This window comes from Bos indicus, chromosome 11 (genome assembly GCF_029378745.1).
Source record: "Bos indicus isolate NIAB-ARS_2022 breed Sahiwal x Tharparkar chromosome 11, NIAB-ARS_B.indTharparkar_mat_pri_1.0, whole genome shotgun sequence".
Taxonomy (NCBI): domain Eukaryota; kingdom Metazoa; phylum Chordata; class Mammalia; order Artiodactyla; family Bovidae; genus Bos; species Bos indicus.
In genome coordinates, this window is record NC_091770.1 from 87,893,898 (window position 1) to 87,904,735 (window position 10,838).

At 49.7% G+C, this 10,838-nt stretch overlaps 1 long non-coding RNA gene across 1 annotated transcript; it reads left to right on the top strand.

The window, feature by feature from the left end:
- Positions 1-728: 728 nt before the first annotated feature.
- On the top strand, positions 729-4,933 carry LOC139185834 (uncharacterized). The gene is made up of 2 exons (XR_011569411.1): positions 729-1,028; positions 3,397-4,933. It is a non-coding gene; the product is annotated as an uncharacterized lncRNA (long non-coding RNA).
- The last annotated feature ends 5,905 nt before the right edge of the window (positions 4,934-10,838 follow it).

The window sequence follows — 10,838 nt, forward strand, 5'->3', positions numbered from 1 at the left end:
GCGATGAACACTGGGGTACACGTGTCTCTTTCCCTTCTGGTTTCCTCAGTATGTATGCCCAGCAGTGGGATTGCTGGATCATAAGGCAGTTCTATTTCCAGTTTTTTAAGGAATCTCCACACTGTTCTCCGAGGGTTCAGGATGGGGAGCACATGTATACCTGTGATGGATTCATTTTGATATTTGGCAAAACTAATACAATTATGTAAAGTTTAAAAATAAAATAAAATTTTTTTAAAAAATTGAAAAAAAAGAAGAAAGCCTTCCTCAGCGATCAGTGCAAAGAAATAGAGGAAAACAACAGAATGGGAAAGACTAGAGATCTCTTCAAGAAAATTAGAGATACGAAGGGAACACTTCATGCAAAGATGGGCTTGATAAAGGACTTAATGCCCAGAACTTGGTTAACATCCTAATAGGTACCTGTGTGCCCAGGGACCACTTTATTGGGTCAGGCATCTGGGAGATGCTCCTAGCTCTTCGCCAGCCCCTTGGTTCCAGCTGACACTGCGCTCTGCTGACTTATTTCTCCTGCCCTTCTTGCCCCACATCGGATCCATCATGTGTAGAATTCCAAGGATCCGCACTCCTAACACTTTATAACAAGGCATCACACAGCTGGAGGCTATTTAAATGGACTTGTTTTATTCTTAAAATGTAAAGCATTTGATTTGTTGACTTTTAAAAATTGCCACCGAAAGGAGCATGGTTTAAGGAAGTAAAAGTTACCTCTTTCCCCAGGCTTAAATAGATTTATCTCACTCTGGCTGTTAGACATGACAAAAGCCAGTGAGATGGAGACAGATGCGGTCAGAGGACACAGCTGGCGCTCTGGCTGCTCTTTCCGAGAAGCCAAACCTCCTGGGAAGATCGATCAGATGCAATTTTTAACTAATTGATGAATTGCTGTCGAAAGCCCATTCATTAAAACACACTTTCACTGCTGATGGAGTCATAAAATCACAGAAGCCCCAGCAGCAGCGGGGGGAGACGCTGTCCCTGGAGGCCCCGGATGGCTCTCAGTGTTGGTAAGTCTGGGCTGAAGACCTCATGCAGGGGAGAGAGCCGGGCTTCAGGGCAGATAGACCCTCTCTGTGACTCCCAGGTGCTCTGAGAGGAGTGTGTCCATCTCTGAGGCTCCTCTTCTAAAAGTAGACACAGGAATCCACCTCCCAGGATTAAGCTGCATCACGTAGAGAAACACTGCTGCAGGGTTTGTTAAAACTCTGCTTTAAAAAAAAAAATAAGAAAAGTTTTAAAATATTCATTTATTTGACTTTTCTGGGCCTTAGTTGCAGTATGTGGGATCTAGTACCCAAACCAGGGATCGAACCCAGGCCCCTTGGATTGGGAACATGGAGTCTTAACCACTGGACCACCAGGAAATTTCCAAAGCTCTGCTTTTTAAACATGGCATTTGAGGCTTGAGCTGAAAAGGGGAAAGTGGGGACCAGGCCATTTGTGAGGCGCCCTCCAGAGAGACTATTGCTAACTTTCTCTTGTAAAAGAGAAGCCAGAATCACACTGACTTTGGAGGGGTTCAGATCGTGCCAGGAAAAGACACCCTATTCTGGTTGATAAAACCTGGCTCAAAGTTCTTGTTTACTAAAGTGAGTGAAAGCCATTAAGCTACTCGTGGTTAGCCCTCTGTTCTGACCAGGACTTTAGGCAAGGAGGTGATTTGAGAAGAGATTTTCCTTCTTCTGTCTTCCTCTTGCCAGCCTTGGGGAGCCAGGCTTCAGGATGGGGGGACATCATAGACACGTCCTCTGGGCCCTCGGGCTGTATCTGAGACTCAATGCATAAACAGTGGATGAAACACACCCCAAAGGTAGCCGTTTATGGTAGGCTTTTCTCTCATGATTTGGGACAAACAAAAGGAGCCGTTAGTGCTAAACATCTTGCCCTCGAGCCTGCGGAGAAGTGTAATTTTTCTCTCTGTAGCTTGCCCTCTCTGGGTCTTGACATCTTTTTTCAGACAGCTTTGGGGCAGAGGGGGTCCACTGTGAGCGCCGACTTGTCTTCCTTCTCCAGGTCCCCCAGCAGCCCTCCTCTCGCCCGAGGACTTGGCTGAGTGGCAGAGCGCAGGGCTGGCCCTCCTCGTGGTCCCCACCACCCCCAGGGGTGTCACGGCCACAGCCAGGATCATCTTTGTGGTCACAGAAAAGCGGTCTGCATCAGCGGCCACTGGTCTGTCCCCTCTGGGGAAGAGGCCGATGATGGCCTTCCCAGGGCCTGTCTTCTCAAGTTCAGCACAGGGAGGGGCGGTTGGAAGTCCTGGACTGAGTTCCATTCTGAGGGTCTTGGGATTCAGTCCCAACTCTGTCTCCAGCGGGCTGTGCCATCCTGGACAGGCTGCTTGACCACTCTGAACCACCGTTTCTTTAGCTGTAAAACGGGTTTCAAAGGGACCCATCTCAGAGACTGTCAAGATGATTCTGGGAAGTGATGAATATGGATGTGACTGCTGTGCTGTCTGGGGAATGAGAGGCAAGCCTGGCCCCGCCCACACGTGAAGACAGCCCATGAAAGAGGGGAAGGGGTAGAGGGAACCCCAGAGAAGTGAGCCAGATCCCTTGGCACAAAATCAGGCTTTGTGATCTCTCCTGCCCCCGCCCCGGCTGGGAGACAAAGCTTCCTCACTGTTCAGTTTGGTTTGAGTGGTCATGGAGCATATGTGAGAGGCGTGGTAGTGGTGTGGGGTGAGAATCAAGCTTGCCAGACCCTTCCTGAAAGGACCATGACAACCGCTTGTATTATTATCAAGATGTTTGTACTAGTGCTCACTACGTGCCAGGCCAGGGGAAGCACCTCAATTCCCAGGGGAAGACAAACTCAATTCCCAGTGGTTACGTAACGGAGCAAGTGCCATAACTGCACCCATTTTATGGATGAGAAAACTGAGGCACAAGAGGCTAGAAAACCTTCCCAAGGTCGCACAGTGACAGACCTGGGGTTCGCGCCCAGGAATCTTGGAGTAAACGCCTTAAACCTACTCTATCCAGATGACTTTCCTCAGTTTCTCACCTAAAATTGCATGGGCAGATATGGTTAGCCCCATTTGACATGGGAAGCAGCAGAGGCTTGGGGAGCTTAAGTGACTTCTCAGATGGCACAGGGATCTCAGGGTGGTGCTATGGGGATTCAGACCATCTGTCTCCAAAGGGCCCTGACCCACCACCTGGCCTCTGAGAAATGTAGGAGCTGTTGTTGTTCAGGTTCTCAGTTGGACACGACTGGGGTCTTTGCAACCCCGTGGACTGCAGGACACCAGGCTTCCCTGTCCTTCACTATCTCCTGGAGCTTGCTCAAACTCATGTCCATTGAATTGATGATGCCATCCAACCATCTCATCCTCTGTCACTCCCTTCTCCTCCTGTCCTCAATCTTTCCCAGCTTATTGTAGGCATACGTGATGGCCTGCCACAGAGAGATAACATGAGCCAGCCCACCTGTGAAGGACAGTAAGGAAGTGAAACTAATACAACCGCCTACCGGGGGCTCGCCTTTCTAGGGGACATTTGCAAGGACTGAATCGTCTTTTTACTTTGTTTCTTCACCTCTCCCCCCATCTCTGATCCATAAAAGAATCTGACATCCAAGCCCCGACAAGATGGTTATTTGGAGGCACTAGCCTGTCAACTTCTCGGTCGGCTGTCTCCGGAATAAAGTCCCTTCCTTGTCCCAACACTTCATCTCGGATTCATTGGCCTATTGTACGGCGAGCTGAGCAAGCCTGGACTCGGTAACAGACGGAACACACACTGAGCTCCTTGTTTAACCCACGGAGCGTGATTTCCAGGCACTCTTGTCCCCATTTCACAAAAGAGACAACAAGCTGCTGGGAGGGATGAAGTAACTTGTTCAAGGTCCACACCCAACAGATGGTGCAGTCAGAGGGATACAGTTTTTTCTGAAGCTCCATCGGTTCTAGAAACCAGAGGTTCGGGTTTTGCTACTTGATGTGACTGACTATGGTGAACTGTGGTGTTGGAGAAGACTCTTGAGAGTCCCTTGGACTACAAGGAGATCAAGCCAGTCAATCCTAAAGGAAATCAGACCTGAATATTCCTTGAAAGGACTGATGTTGAAGCTGAAACTCCAATACTTTGGCCACCTGATGTGAAGAACTGATTCATTGGAAAAGACCCTGATGCTGGGAAAGATTGAAGGCAGGAGGAGAAGGGGAAGACAGAGGCTGAGATGGTTGGATGGCATCACCAACTCATGGACATGAGTTTGAGTAAACTCTGGGAGTTGGTGGGGGAGGCCTGGCTTGCTGCAGTCCATGGGGTCACAAAGACTGGGACACGACTGAGCAACTGAGCTCAACTGAACCGAACTGTGACTGACTAGGAGCTCTCAGGTGATGCTGGTGGTTGTCAGTTACCAACTGGCACGTGCCAATAGCATTGCCAATGAGTGAACAACAAGCGCATTTGCCATCTGCCTCTGCGGAGATTAGACTCAGACTCTGTGGAGATTGAGCTTCCCTGTGGTGTCTCACACGGTAAAAGAATCCGCCTGCAATGCAGGAGACCTGTGTTCGATGCCTGGGGTGGGAGGATCCCCTGGAGGAGGGCATGGCAACCCACTCCAGTATTCTTGTCTGGAGAATCCCGTGGACAGAGGAGCGTGGCGGGCTACAGTCCAAGGGATTGCAGAGAGTCGGACACGACTGTGACTGAGCACACACATCTGTGGAGACTGAACCTTGTGCTGTTGCAGCTGTTGACTTTCCGCACAGCCTGAGGGACCGGTTCAGGGTGGAGTGCGGCACTCTGTGCTGCAGGGAATCTGGTGGGACAGGTGTTTAGATAATTGGATATTTTCAGGAACTGACTTTGCATCTTTGCATCTTCTGGTATCTAGACAAGCATTAAATCCCTTAAAGATGACATCAGATCTTGTGACTAGCAGAAAACCTTGTAAAGTAAGTGCTTGATTGCATTCAACTCCATCACCAAAATCTCATATATTGACCTTTCCCCATTGCCTCTCTGGAGCAGTCTCTCAGAGCTCTCTGAGGGGCTGCCTCCCAGGCTGCAGTCCTCATTTTGCCCCCAAATAAAACTTAACTCACAGCTTTCAAATTGCGCATCTTTTTAGTGGACATAGTAAAGACCCTGCTTGCCAATGCAGGAGACGTAAAAGATGCAGGACTGATCCCTGGGTCGGGAAGATCCTGGTATGGCAACCCACTCTAGTATTCTTGCCTGGAGAATGCCATGGACAGAGGAGCCTGGAGGGCTACAGTCTATTGGGTCACAAAGAGTTGGAAATGACTGAAGCGAGTTAGCACACTACACACGTGACCAACTAGACCCTTACAAGTCCTGCGTGTCCGTCAGCCTTAAATCAAACATCTCGACTCTCACCAGCCCAGGGTGCCAGCCCTTTGTTTCTGAGGCCTGGTTGATATCAAGCTTCAGTGGAAGAAGTGAATTTTACTTCAGCTACTGTCCAAGAGCCACAGAGCTGGATGGTGGTTAAAGCAGTCAATGCAGATTTTAACCAGCAGCTACTGCAGTGGGGAAAAGAGCCTTCAGGACAGAACTGGGCTCAAATCCGAGAGCAGCCTGGCCACGTGGGCATTTATGGCCCAGGGATGAGGTAGGGGTCAGTGAATGGAAAATTGCTAAGAGGAAGCTTTGGGGTAAGGGTGGGGGGCGGGCGGTGTTTCTGGTTAAACTGGATTCTTGCTGGAGGCAGGCCTGGGGGATCAGTCGTAGAATTTGATCAGATATTCAAGGTGATTAGAGGGTGGGGTTCCTTCTCAGCTGACTTAACAAGATTCTTGCTACAACTGGGCTGTGCAGGCCCAACAAGGACAACCCAGGTAGAGGCCTCGTTGGTTCAGAGAACCTGAGTGAGTGAGGCCACCACCTGAATGGATTCTCCCTGATGACCATATTGCTGTTGTTTAGTTGCTAAGTCGGTCTGACTCTTTGCGACCCCGTAGACAGTAGCCCTCCAGGTTCCTCTGTTCATGGATTTCCCATATAAGAATAGTGGAGTGGGTTGCCATTTCCTTCTCCAGGGGATCTTCCCAGTCCAGGGATCAAACCCTCATCTCCTGCATTGCAGTTGGATTCTTTCCTACTGAGTCACCGGGGAAGCCTTGCTCTCAGACTTCAAAGCAACGGCTGAGCGTGTGCAGCACCTGGAAGCCAAAATGTTAGGATGGCTTTTGTGTTTAAAAAATGCTCTGGGGCTGCAGGCTGAAGACAGGCCTGAGGCAGGGGTCCGGACTGTGGCCTGGAGGTCCTGGGGAGACTAGGAAGCCGCAGGAGCAGTGGGGTGGGGTGGGGGTGGGGAGGGTGAAGGGGTTCCTCAACCAAGCTGGTTTGAGGAAGCTGCAGGAATCTGAATTGGTGGTGGGGGGGGGGGTGGGGGGGGTCGTGGCTGGAGGCACAATCTTGGAGCCCAGGACAGAAGCGTGGGCTGGATACTTTTCAAAAGAAGTGCTTTGTCTCACTATTCACTGAACTCAGGGTAGGCAAGGCATGCGCTAGGGAGCAAAAGGGAAGAAGCTGGGAGAAGATGCCATAGGAACTGCAGATATTCTTTATCCTCTAATGGCAGACATCGCTGCAATGCACAGCAAGGGCTTTTCAGGGGGTGCTTATATAGGACGGGCATCCCTTATGGCTCAGCTGGTAAAGAATCTGCTTGAAATGCAGGAGACCTGGATTCGATCCCTGGGTTGGGAAGATCCCCTGGAGAAAGGAAAGGCTTCCCATTCCAGTATTCTGGCCTGGAGAATTCCAAGGGCTATATAGTCAATGGAGTCACAAAGAGTTGGATACAACTGAGTGACTTTCACTACATAGGACCAAATAAAAGTGTCATGTGGCCAAGCGAATACATCATGATGTGCGTGCACAGAGCTACAAATAACCTCAAGTGTTACATAACCAGGCAAAGTCAGTGTTTACAAAACATGGGGCAAGAGAGCCTGACCATTGCCGTCTTGGCTAACTGCTCTTTCCCTACAACCTTTAAAATTTCAAATAATTGCAGATTCACAGGAAGTTGTAAAGAAAAATAAAAAGAACAGTTAGGATGTCATCCAGTTTCACTCGATGGTGATGTCTTGCATAAGTACAGTATCAAAGCCAGGGAGCTGCCGTGGGTGCCATCCAGAGAGCTGGTTCAGATTTCAGCAGATTCATATGTTGTCTGTGTGTGCAGGTCTAGGCAATTTTATGACGCGTTAGATTTGGGTAACCACACCGACATCAACTGTGAGTGTATTTATTTGCTGATGGGATATCTCTGTGTTCAGTAATGGTGTCTTGGAAGCATCTGTGATGGACACTTAAGGCTACAGACCTGGATGAGATTTCCAAGGAGAGGACACAGAGGAAGAAGAGGAGGAGGCTTGAGTGGAGCAAGGGTGGCAGATACCAGATGGAGAAAGACGGTTCTGCTCTGGCTCCTGGAGGGCCTTCCCGGAAGAGACGTTTCTGAGAAGGGAAGGGGCTCAGGCTCCCTCCTCTCAAAGGCACCATGTTGTCCTCAGCCCAGCCTACCCCATCTCAGCCCTTGGCCCCGGGTTTTCCAGACCTCTTCCTAGGTCCCCAAACCATCAGCCTCAAATACCAGCATGGTGGTCCCTGTGCCAGGCTCCTCAGAAAGCAATCTGCATCTGGAATGCTTTGTTGCACCCTGGGTACCAAATCTGGGTTTCCCTGGTGGCTCCATGGTAAACAACCCGCCTGCCAACGCAGGAGATGCAGGAGACGCAGATTTGATCCCTGGGTCGGGAAGATCCCCTGGAGAAGGGAATGGCTACCCACTCCAGTATTCTTGCCTAGAAAATTCCATGGACAGAGGAGCCTAGCGGGCTACAGTCCATGGGGTTGAAGAGTCGGACACGACTGAGCGACTGAGGACATGAGCCTGTGTACCAAATCTAGGCTTCAGTTCAGTTCAGTTCAGTTCAGTTCAGTTGCTCAGTTGTGTTCAACTCTTTACGACCCCATGAATCGCAGCCAGGCCTCCCTGTCCATTACCAGCTCCTGGAGTTTACTCAAACGCATGTCCATCGAGTCGGTGATGCTATCCAGCCATCTCATCCTCTGTCATCCCCTTCTCCTCCTGCCCCCAGTCCCTCCCAGCATCAGGGTCTTTTCCAATGGGTCAGCTCTTCGCATCTGGTGGCCAAAGTATTGGAGTTTCAGCTTCAGCATCAGTCCTACCAATGAACACCCAGGACTGATCTCCTTTAGGATGGACTGGCTGGATCTCCTTGCAGTCCAAGGGACTCTCAAGAGTCTTCTCCAACACCACAGTTCAAAAGCATCAGTTCTTCGGCACTCAGCTTTCTTCACAGTCCAACTCTCACATCCATACATGACCACTGGAAAAACCATAGCCTTGATTAGACGGACCTTTGTTTGCAAAGTAATGTCTCTGCTTTTTAATATGCTCTCTAGGTTTGTCACAACTTTCCCTAGGCTTGGAAAATTGTAAATGTACTTGAATAATATGTCAATGACACAATACTGTAACCAAGGCTGAGGTGACCCTGGTGTCACTGTCGTGAGGCTGGACACTGGAGTCTCATTCACCCCATCACAGAGCCCGCTGCACAGGGCACGCTTGTGTGCACTCAGCTGTCTGTGGTTAAGTGTTATGATTTTTGGTATCTTTTCCCATCAGAGCACACAGCCATGCTGTCTGTTTTAGTCAGCTCCTACTTAAGTAAGGAGGGTATTTTCCCCAAGGAGGAGGGGGTGCCTTAGTATCAATTCCATGCTCTCTCTATTTTTATTCTGTCATTTTCACATTAATTCTTTCATCCATGAAGTTTCAGAATTTTGCAAATTCTGCCTGTACAGCAGAATGGACACTTGCCCAATGAAAACCCCACAGCGGAACGTCCGGGGCTGTGACCTAAATGGTGCAGCGGCGCCATCGTCTGGTGGAACTGAGAGCTGCACCCTGAGAAAACCGAAAGCTTTTCTCCTCTTCTACATCTTCTACAAGCATCCGGTTTACCCAGCCCCAGAGGCTCCCAGCTGTCCCAGCTCTGGGAAAGCCCAGATGTGGACGTGGGAGACAGGGACCAATATTTAGGGATCCCTACTGGCTGTGTCTCAGAAATTACAATGAGGATCAGGGATGAAGGGGAAATGGTCCCTGACATCCCAGAACTCACACCTGGTGGAAGACGAGAACCAAGACAATGATGCTTAAGAGTTGAGCTGCCTGGGGGTGCGGCTCTGGCTCTGCCCCTGCCGGCTATGGGACCTGGGGCAAGCGGCTTAGGCTCTTTTTAGGCTCAGCTGTTTTGTATTAAACAGGAAAACAAGGCTAATAATTAGTTCCTGGTGTGGTTGTTTAAAAAAGACAGTCACTGTGAAATGTAAAGTACATAAGTTCAGTTCAGTTGCTCAGTCGTGTCCGACTCTTTGTGACCCCATGGACTGCAGCATGCCAGGCCTCCGTGTCCATCACCAACTCCCTGAGTTTACTCACACTCATGTCCATCGAGTCGGTGATACCATCCAACCATCTCATCCTCTGTCATTCCCTTCTCCTCTTGCCTTCAAAGGAAGGTAATTCTATTTCTTACTGATGTAATAACAACTGATCAGACAGAGAAGGGGGTTCTGGGAGGTGGGGGTCAGGAAAGGTTTTCCAAGTGAGGGTACATTTCAGCTGGGTTTTGAAAGATTTCCAGTCCAACTAAGGGGAAGGGCATTCCGTGTGGGTGAACAGCATGTACAAAAGTATGGTAAGAAGTACTATGGCATTTGGGAAATGGCACATAGTTTAATCTAAGCAGAAGTGGGGGTGAGGGGGACATAGAGCTGGTAGAACTGAAACTAGGCAGGTGAGCTTTAAAAATCTCTAGGAGGGGGTGAAAACTCTGTGTTTCTTACAAAGATTCCCTGGGGATTCGGAGGCCTCCTGCCAAAGGTCTAATGTCTGAAAACCATAATTCTACCAAGCATTCTGCGTAATTCTCTCTAAGCTGCACCACAGCCTAGCGAAGTAGACATTGCACGCAGCAGAAAGCTGGGGCTCGGGGAGGTTAAGTGACTCACCCAAGATCACACAGTGAATGCGAGCTGAGATTCACTTCCTGCTGGTTTGGACTTCAAACCCCCTGCACATAGCACGTGCTCAGCGAAAGCAGATACAACCCCAGTTCTGACGCTCTTCAGGGCTGGGCTGCCGGGGGTGCTGGTGTCGTGTTTTCCTGACATCTGTGCTGTCAGCATTTGAGGGAAGATAGGCCTGGGGCCAGGGAGGCCCACTCAGGGTACCAGATTCTCAGGCTGGGTGCACACACTTAGAAAGGTTTTCTTGGTTGCAATTCCTTATTGGAAAGAAGAGATCTCTGCTTTTCCTTTCTCAGGAATTTCCAGAGATCGTTTTGTGGGTGACTGATGTTGAAGCTGAAACTCTAATACTTTGACCACCTGATGCAAAGAACTGACTCATTGGAAAAGACCCTGATGATGAGAAAGATGGAAGGTGGGAGGAGAAGGGGACGACAGAGGATGAGATGATTGGATGGCATCACCGACTCAATGGACATGAGTTTGAGTAAACTCCGGGAGTTGGTGATGGACAGGGAGGCCTGGCATGCTGCAGTCCATGGGGTTGCAAAGAGTCGGACAGGACTGAGCAACTGAACTGAACTGATGTCAGCTCACTTGTGTCCGACTCTGCGACCCCATGGACTGCAGCATGCCAGGCCTCCCCTGAATACCTCACCCCTGAACGCTTCAGTATATTTCCTGCAAATAAAGACTTCCTCCTATTTAGTCACAACACAGCCATCACAACGTGGCATTGCGGTTCCAGTCTCACCACCTGTC